The sequence below is a fragment of the Oryctolagus cuniculus genome, chromosome 3 (genome assembly GCF_051225735.1).
Source record: "Oryctolagus cuniculus isolate XC-2025 breed Fujian yellow rabbit chromosome 3, ASM5122573v1, whole genome shotgun sequence".
Taxonomy (NCBI): Eukaryota; Metazoa; Chordata; class Mammalia; order Lagomorpha; family Leporidae; genus Oryctolagus; species Oryctolagus cuniculus.
The window spans coordinates 115,146,593-115,156,813 of NC_142869.1; the positions used below are offsets into that span (position 1 = coordinate 115,146,593).

A 10,221-nucleotide genomic window follows, 5' to 3' on the forward strand; every position below is an offset into this window, starting at 1 on the left:
TAGCTTCAGTAATTCTGTAGTGTCATCTGTAGCCCTGTCACGGTCTCAGTCTTTAAACCCATTGATATTTGAATTTGTTAGCATTCATTGGTGAATACTATGGCCAGGCACTGTGAGAATCACTAGGGTTACAAAGATAAATAAGACAGTCATTAAATTCAAGTAGCTGATAGGAGATTCAGGAAACAGACACTAAATAAATCATTACAAAACAATGTGCAAGAGCAACTTGTAAAACCATCAGGGGAGGCATGAGAGTACATTCTACCTGAGGCTTTTGGTAAAAGTTGAAGAGGACCTGTTAGAGTCACCAACTGGTCTTTCAGACGGCAGTTAAGGGAGCAGGCATTTAGCCTAGTGGTTAAAATTGGCCATATCCTAAATCAGAGTGCCTGGCTCCATTATAGGCTCCAACTCCTAACCTCAGCTTCTCTGCTAATGCAGATCCCAGAAGGCAGTGTTGAGGGCTCAAGTAATTGAGTCTCTGTACCCAAGCAGGAGATTGGATTGAATTCACAACCTCTGGCTCTGGCCGTGGCCCAGGCCCAGTGGTTGTGTTTATTAGGAAAATGAATCAAGAGATAGGATCTTTGTCTCTCCACCTCACAAATTAAAAAGAAGAGGCCTCCAGATTTCTAGGGCCACAGTCTCTGCCATCGATGATGGGTTCCATGACCAACTAGCAGTTTGCAAGAGGCTACACCACAGCAGTGGAGAAAGCACCCAAGAAGGCAGCAAAGAATGGGGCACGGTGGGTGGATGAACCACAGCTGCTGCACAAGGCCAGCATCTGTAAATGGTTCAACATGCTCATGGGGTTTAGTTTCCTGTCCATGACTGCCCACGCTGCTGGGGTAGTGCTGGATCATTGTGCACCAGAACAAGCTGCATATATAGGGCTTCCAGAGCCTGATGGGAAATGAAGCCCTGGAGTTCACCTTCAAGAAGTCTGCCAATTGCCTGGAATCCACCCATTCTCCAGGCAGAGTGGGTCTGTATGTTGTGTATGGGAGTGAGAGGTGCCCAAAGGGAAAGAACAGGCAAAACTGCAGATCAAAAGGAGACAGGTGCTTCAACTGTGGAGGTCTAGACCATCATTCCAAGGAGTGCAAGCTGCCACACCAGCTCAAGATGTGCCACTTTTGCCAGAGCATCAGCCATATGGTGGCCTCATGCCCTCTGATGGCCCAGCAGGCCCCCAGCCCCCAGAGGAAGCCTGCCAACTTCCGGGATGATGAAAAAGAGTTCCACAGCCCTGCCCTACTCCCTGAGGCCCAGAATTGAGCCACTGTGGGTGGGGGCTCTTCTTTTGCTATCAGAACATTTCAAGGAGCAGGCATCAAGTGCAGAGTAGAGAAAGTAGAGACACATCACTTCTCGGCCTTTTGGCTAAGATCAAGTGTGAAGTAGAGACAGGATGGGTTGGAAGGCAATGTCACTAACAAGATCCTAAGCAGGGATCCACAGCATCCTCCCTTCTTCCTTCTTGCTTGGAAGAATGAGTGAGGCAAAGGAATTCCAACCATGCTTTAACCCAATGCATGGGGAGACATCACCTGTAAAATGCATGCTTTATATGAGGCCCCACACTCAAAATCTGCAGCTTTAGAAAATAGCCTGGATGGGGAAGTTGTTTTCCTTTCAAGGAACGATACGGAATAATATTTCCTTCACCAGAGTAAAACGATTAGTTGTAGGACCAGATTACTGGACCCAACCCACAAGACGTTCAGTGGGAGGGAATCTCTCAGGAGTAAGGCAGGGTTGTGCACATCTTGTTTCCTCATAACCCAATCCTGGAATACAATGCTGGGAACTGTTCCAAGCAATGGGTAGTGATGACTGGCAAAAAGTGTGGTTAGGGGACGAGCTGCAGACCCGCGGCTCCTAAACTCACTGCTATCCCTTTCTGAGCCAATGGGATTTATTTATTTGCTCTCTTGAATAAATGCACTTTGGGTCACACTTTGTTCAGGATGTCAACTGTACTGTGTGCAAACGATGTATTGGATGTATTGTGCATTTTAACTTATTTTTCTGAGTATAAATAGTATGGTTTTGTATTTTTGCATATTTTACTTTGAAACCCTCATTCGTGCACTGTGTTTTCAGGTACGTGAGCAGTCTCAGGGATACATGTGCAGCAGCTCCAGGTTCACACAGCAGGAACACTTCTTTTTTTGTTGTTTTTATCACCATGGAGAGCAACTATGTGGAGTGCACAGCCTACTGAACTACCTCATTTTGCCTATTAGAGCTTGCTTTTTAGCTATAGTGTCCTCTTAATACCCATTCCACCTTGAAAATGTTTCATGGGAGATGAAGTGTTAATGGGGTTGCCCCAGGACTTAAACTCCTACCCCTGGAATATGGGAAATTAGTCTAAATAAGCAAAGGTGGAGCAGAGAAGTTAAGGGATGCAGAGCCAGGTGAAAAAAAAGACCCAAAAAGGAAGCCATGGTTAGGGTTGCCCAAACCTAGCAAGCTGTCTTTTGCTTCACATAACAGATCCATCTTTCATCAGGTTAGGCCAGGCACAACATGCCCACAACAGTGTGTGTGTGTGTGTGTGTGTGCACATGTGTGTAAAAAATATGAGCTGGTAAGGATGAGTTTGAAGACCAATTTCCCTACACCTAACCAATGTTGTCCAGGGATAGAAACATGAAGCAAGGGTTCTTAACCTTTCCAAATTCTTGCCTTCCAGTGAGACCCACAAGAAAGGGTCTCTGTGGTATCCGTAGCCAGTGCCCTGCCCTGTGGGAGTAGTGATTATCTGTGTTGTGGTAACTAAAGGAAAAAAGGGGCATTCCATTTACATGCTGGGAGATCACAGCAAACCTACCTCACAGTGTTTAAGTGGGACAAATGCAGTACAATGCATGGGGTGCGTCTTGTCTTGGGTTCCTGTCTCCCCCACATGCTGACCCTCTTTAGTTATTGTATTTCTCTGGGCTTTGTAGGACTTCACTGAGTCTCTGAGTTGGTGATTGCTAGGTGGCCTATTTTATGTAAATACATGTTGAACTTTCTACGTGTTCTTTTGGTGTTTTATTGTTTACAAACTTCTTTTTGTATTGAAAAATATATATATCCAATATTAGAGTGCCATTTGGCATCTCAGCTACTCCATTTCTGATTCAGATTCCTGCTAATGCACTTGGGAAGGCAGTGGAATATGGTCAAAATATTTGGAGATCTTTCCACCCATGTGGAAGACCAGGATGGAGCTCCTGGCTCCTGATGTCAGCCTGATTGAGCCCTGGTTATTGTAACCATTTGGGAAATGAACCAGCATATGGAGGATCTTTCTCTTTCCCTCTCTCTCTGTCACTCTGTAAATAAATAAAATTAAATTTTCTTATTTACCTTGTAAATCCATAAATAAATCTTTAGGGAAAAAAGGAAACACTTAAAGAATAAAACAGATAACTGATAGAAATAATAAGCTGAAAGACATACAGCCAGAAAGACTCAGATATCATTCTAAATTTCTCTGACTTCAAAGCCTATACTCCTGGCTACACACCACATTGCTTTTGTGCAAGGGAAAACTGACAGAAGTACACACCCAGGAAGATAAGTAGAGTTAGAATCATCATATTTTCCTATCTCTGCATCCTGCATCTAATTTAGTACCTTGACATGTTTTTCTGCCTTCTTGGTCATTAGATCATGGCAAACTAAATTCATTCATATGCTCTCTTCTAAATTCACGTTTTTGAGCCGGCGCCGCGGCTCACTAGGCTAATCCTCCGCCTTGCGGCGCCGGCACACCGGGTCTAGTCCCGGTTGGGGCGCCGGATTCTGTCCCGGTTGCCCCTCTTCCAGGCCAGCTCTCTGCTGTGGCCAGGGAGTGCAGTGGAGGATGGCCCAGGTGCTTGGGCCCTGCACCCCATGGGAGACCAGGAAAAGCACCTGGATCCTGGCTCCTGCCATCGGATCAGCGCGGTGCGCCGGCCGCAGCGCGCCGGCCGCGGCGGCCATTGGAGGGTGAACCAACGGCAAAAGGAAGACCTTTCTCTCTGTCTCTCTCTCTCACTGTCCACTCTGCCTGTCAAAAAAAATAAAAAATAATAAAAAAAATAAAAATAAATAACTTCACGTTTTTGGGAAATACCCAAAGACAATCCTCATAAACACAGGTCACCATAAAAACAGAACCAAAAACATGAAAAAACACAACCCTTCAAAAAATCTGAAGAGTTTCACTATAGAGTCTAGAAGAGTCTGCTAGCAAGGCATCCAAACAGCAGAACATGATTTGCATGCTTTTTGGAAAGCTCTCTACTGGTCTTGATTAATTAAAAGAACAACCCTATTAATTTGGTCACAACCTTAGCAGGGCACATGGACTTCTCTGTAGAATAGAATGATCTTAGACATTAGCAATCTATAGCAGGTACAATAAATACAGCATTCACTTCCTGACCAGCCAGAAGCCAAGAGGACAGAAACTTTGATTCAATACCAAGTTGTCAACCTGGAGACCACAGCTATTGACCAGTTTATTGATCAGCTGAAGTGAGCCTCTCTGCCAACCTTTGAGCAGTTCTTATGTGCTTTTCTTGGTTTTGAAGGAATATTATTGACCAAATGACTAGAATATATGAGAATGCATCTTGGTTTGATTACAATGCAAGCCTGATAACTTGAACTGAAGGGTCGCAGCAGGTTTGTTCATTTTTCAATTGATTTTGTAGGGTAAAATACATTTAATGTAAAATTCACTCTGTTGACCATTTCAAGAATACAGTTCAGTGATATTAAATATATTCATATGTTTAGCAAGCATCACCACCCCCATAACACATTTAGTCTTGTAAAACTGAAACATTGCTCATTAAACAATAACTCTCCATTATGCCTACCTCTAAGATCCCTTGAAACCATGCTGCTTCTATAAATTTGGGGCTCTAAGTAGCTCACATAATTAGGATCATACAGTAATTTTCTTTTTGTAACTGGTTTGTTTTAGTTACCATAATGTCCTGAAGTTGATCAGTGTTTTAGTATATTTCAGAACTTCCTTCCTTCTTAAGGCTGAATAATACAATTATTCCATTGTATAAACATTGTAAACTTTATTTGCCCATTCATCCAACAATGGATACTTGGGTCGATTGCACATTTTAGCTGTTGTTAATAATGCTGCTATGGGGGGCCGGCACTGTGACATAGCAGGTAAAGCCACTGCCTATAGTGACAGCATCCCATATGGGCTCCAGTTCTAATCCTGAGGCTTCAATTCTGATCCAGCTCTTTGCTATGGCCTAGGAAAGCAGTAGAAGATGGCCCAAGTCCTTGGGCCCCTGCACCTACATGGGAGATCCAGAAGAAGCTCCTGGCTCCTGGCTCTTGGCTTCTGATAGGCGCAGTTCCAGCCATTGCAGCCCACTGGAGAGTGAAACAGAGGATGGAAGACCTCTCTCTCTCTGCCTCTCCTCTCTCTGTGTAACTCTGACTTTCAAATAAATAAATAAACCTTTAAAAAATAATAATAATGCTTCTATGGACATAGTTGTACAAAATATAGGTTTTTAATTCTTTAGGATATATACTTGGAATTGCTAGATCATAGGATAATAGTATTTCTAATTTTTTGAGTGACCACCATGCTGTATTCTACTCTGGTTGGACCGTTTTACATGCCCACTAACAATGTACAGCAGTTCCACATACTCTACATCTTGACCAACAATTTTTACTTCCTTTTTTGAAAAAATTTTGATACTAGCCATTTTATTGGGTGTGAGGTAATACCGCAATGTAGGAATTTTAAAAAGGTTCATTCATTCATTAATTCATCTGAAAGCAGAATGTCAGAAAAAGAAGAAGAAACAGAGACAGAAATAGAGGTCTTCCAACTACAGGTTTGCTACTCAAATAGCCACAAAAGGGATAGCCAGATCAGGAAAAAGCCAGGAATACAGGTCTCTCACATGCGTGATAGAGGCCCAAGTATTTGGGCCATAATATTCTGTTTTCCCAGGTGCAGAAGGGGGACACTGGATCAGAAACAGAGCACTAGGGGACTCAAACTGGCACTCTGCAATGGGATGCCAGCTGGTTAGCCCATTGTATCACAATACCAGCCACCTAACTGTAGTTTCATTTTAATTTCCCTAGGGATTATTGGTGCTGAACATATTTCCAAGTGCTTATTGGCCATTTGTATGCCTTCTTTGGAGAAATCTCTATTCAAGTTCTTTGTCCATTTTTCAAATTGAGTTGCTGGGTTTTTGTTGTTGTTGAGTTTTTAAGAGTTTGCTGTATCTTTTAGACATTAGTCCTTAATCAGATATGAGATGGGCAAATATTTTCTTACATTGTGAGTTTTTTATATACTCTTTGATAGTGTCTTTTGATGTGCAAAAGTTTTTAATTTCCATGAAGCCCAAGTTGTTTTTTTCTTTGTGTGGTTTAAGACTTCAGTGTCACATTTAACAAATCATTGCCAAGTCTAATGTAAAGTTGTGAAATGCTTGTCTTCCTCTAAAAGCTTTGTTGTCTAATGATATATTCACATTTAGGTTAATATTTCAATATAGTGTTAGGGTGTTAGATAAGGATCTAACTTTATTATTTGTACAAAAAAATTTGTTTTCTTATCACTGTTTGTTAAAAAGACTGCTCTTTCCCCATTGGATGATTTTGTCATTCTTAGCAAAAATCATTTGACTATATATGTAAAGGTTTACTTGTGGACTTTCTGTTCTAGTCCATTGGTTTCTTTATGTGTTTTTATTCCATTTCCATGATGCTTTTATTATAGTATCTTTATAGTAAGGCTTTTTAAAATGATTTAATTATTTTATTTGAAAAGCAGAGTTACAGAGAGGCAGAGGTAGAGAGAAAGAGAGGAAGAGAGAGAGAGAGAGAGAGAGATCTTCCATCCACTGATTCACTCCCCCAAATGGCTGCAACAGCTGGAGCTGGGCCAATGCAAAGCCAGGAGCCAGGAGCTTCCTCTGGATTTCCCACATGGGTGCAGGGGCCCAAGGACTTGGGCCGTCTTCTACTGCTTTCCCAGGCCATAGCAGAGAACTGGATCAGAAGTGGAGCAGCTGAGAGCAGCCAGGACTCGAATCAGCAGTCATATAGAATGCCGGAACTACAGGTAGCAGTTTTACTTGCTATGCCACAGCACCAGCCCCTATAGTAAGTTTTGAAATTAGGAAATGTGATTCCTCCAGTTTTGTTCTTTCTGTTAAAAATTCTTTTTGACTATTCAGAATCCTTTGAGATCCCATATGCATTTTAGGATGGATTTTTCAATTTTTGCAAAACCTCCTAGTAGGAGTTTGATACAGATTGTATTGAATCTGTAAATCATTTTGGATGATACCAACATTTTAGCAGTGTTGAGTCTTACAGCCCATAAACAGGGGAAGAGTTTCCATTTATTTGTGTTATCTTTATTTTTTGGACTATAGTATTTATCTTTTAAATTTTTACTTATTTTCTCTATTTGTTATTAATGTATGTATTTATTTAAGTAATCTTTAATTTCTTAAAGATTTTTTTTATGTAGTTTGAAAGTTAGAGTTATTGAGAGAAAGGGGGAGAGAGAGAGAGAGAGACCTTCCATTGACTGGTTCACTCCAGGCCGATGCTAGGAGCCTGGAGCTTCATCTGGGTCTCTCCTATGGGTGGCAGGTACCCAGAAACTTGGGCCATCTTCCACTGATCTTACCAGGCCGTAAGCAGGAAGCTGGATCATAAGTGGAACAGCCAGGACTTGAACTGGTGCCCATATGGGATACGCCATTACAGGCAGTATCTTTACCTGCTACTCCAAATGCTAGTCTCTGTAATCTTTAAATTTATCAGAAATATATTTTAATTTTCCTTGTCCAAATCTTTCATTCTTTAAATCTGCTCCTATTTCATGCTTTTGATGTTATCATAGGTAGACTTTTCTGTAATTACCTTTTCAAATTCTTCATTTTAGTTTACAGAAGTTCTACTGATTCTTCATGTATTTATACTGTTTCCTATTGTTGAATTGATTTATTCTAACAGTTGCTTTTATGCAACATCCAAAGTTTTCTACATATAAAATGATACTCAGAAAAAAGATACAACACTACTTTTTCCTTTCTACTTTGGCTGCGTTTTATTTATCTTCCCTATCCAATTGCTATGGATAGAACATTCAGTAATATGTTGAAAAAAACTGAATGAAAGTGACTGTCTTTGGCTTGTTCCTCATCTTAAGGAAAAAAACTTAAAATCTTTCATCCTTGAGGATGATTTCTGTATTGAGTTTTTCATATATGGTTTTATTATGTTGGAATAGTTTTCTTCTTTTTTTAACTTTTATTTAGTAAATATAAATTTCCAAAGTACAGTTTATGGATTACAATGGCTTTCCCCCCGCCATAACTTCCCTCCCACCCGCAACCCTCCCATCTCCTGCTCCCTCTCCCATATCATTAACATCAAGATTCATTTTCAATTACCTTTGTATACAGATCAATTTAGTATATATTAAGTAAAGATTTCATTTCCTTCTACACCTAATGTGTTGAAGTTTTATTATGAAAATGTATTGAACCTTGCCCAATTCTTTTCTGCATCAATGTAAAGGATCATGGGTTTATCTTTTATATTTCATTATGTTAAAGTAATGTATCTTATTGATTGATTTTTCTATGTTGAACTATCTTTGCATTCCAGAAATAAATCCTAGTTGTTCATAGCACATATACTTTTTGGCAGGCTACTGAATTTGGTGAGCTAGTATAATGTTGAAGAATTTTGTACCAATGGTGTAAATTTTATAAGCACTACCAAGTCTAACTGTACAGACACTGATTAGGAGGCCTACTTCCAACATCACAGTGCTTGAGTTTGTTACAATAATACAAAATTTTACATTATTAAATGTTTTTAATATATTAGTCCCTTAAAAACTGTAGAAAACAAAAAGTGAAGTTGCAAACAGTTATGACAGTAACACTGGCTTTTATGACTTCCCAACATTTACTTCTATTGAGATTTTTATTACTTCATATGGTTTCATGTCAGCATCTAGTGTCCTTCCATTTCCCCATGTAGAGTGCTTTTAAATATTTCTTACCAGGCATGTCTAGTGGCAACAAACTTGCTTCCTCAGCTTTTCTTTTCCTGGGAATGCTTTAATTTTTGCTCATTTTGAAGGACATTTTTGCTTTATATGAAGGACATTTTTGCTTTATATGAAGCTCTTGATAAACAGAGTTTTTTTTCTTACTTTGAATATATCGGCCCACTATCTTCTGGTCCCCAAAGTTTCTGACAAGAAATACAGGGATAATTTTATTGGGTATCCTGTGTATGGCTCAAATCACTCCTCTCTTGCTGCTTCCATGCGCCTCTGTATTTATCTTTTGCTTTTCAAAGTCTGATTATGCTTTGTGAGGTGGATCTCTTTGAATTCATCTTACTAGAATTTGTTGAACTTCTTGGAAGATTATGTTAATGGATTTCATTAAATTTGAGAAGGTTTCAGTTATAATTTTTACAACCATTCCATTTACCTCTCTTCCACTCTCCTCTCATCCACTTCTAGGACTCCTACAAAATATAGTTGATCTGCATGAGGGTGTGTCGTAAGTCCTTTAGATTCTGATTATTTCTTTGCAATCTTCTACTTTTTGTTCACCAAACTCAGTAATGGCCATCCTATCTTTAAGTTTCTTTAAGATTCTTTCTTCTGCCTTCTCAAAATTGACTTTGAATTCCTCTAAAGAATTTTTCATATCAGTTATTGTTGGTTTATCTCCATGTTTTTAATATATTCTTTTTATTAACATTTCCATTTTGTCCACATATCATCTTTATTTTTTCCACATATCCCTTTCGCCTTTAGAGCAACTTAAAGGCAGTTCTTTTAAACTTTCTGTCTAGTACGTCTACCATTAGATTTGCTTCAGAAAGAGTTTCTGTTGACGTATTTTTCTCCTTAGAATGGACCAATATGTACTGCTCCTTTGTATGTCTTTTGATCCTTTTAATGAAAATTGGGATTTTGAATGTAGTAACATCTAAACAACATCCCCCCCATATCTCTGGGGTTTTCTCTCTTTTTTATTGTTTTTTGTTCATTGAATTTGTTGTTGTTGCTGTTGTAGCCTATTTCTGTGCCAAGGATAAGTCCAAAGCATAAACTTAAGTTTTCTTTGAGGTCTTTTCTGAGCCTGTGCTTTTCCCCAGGTATTAAGAATCATATACTAA

At 39.6% G+C, this 10,221-nt stretch overlaps 1 pseudogene; it reads left to right on the forward strand.

The window, feature by feature from the left end:
- Nucleotides 1–662: 662 nt before the first annotated feature.
- LOC100339390 (protein lin-28 homolog A pseudogene) lies at nt 663–1,284 on the forward strand (annotated as a pseudogene).
- The last annotated feature ends 8,937 nt before the right edge of the window (nt 1,285–10,221 follow it).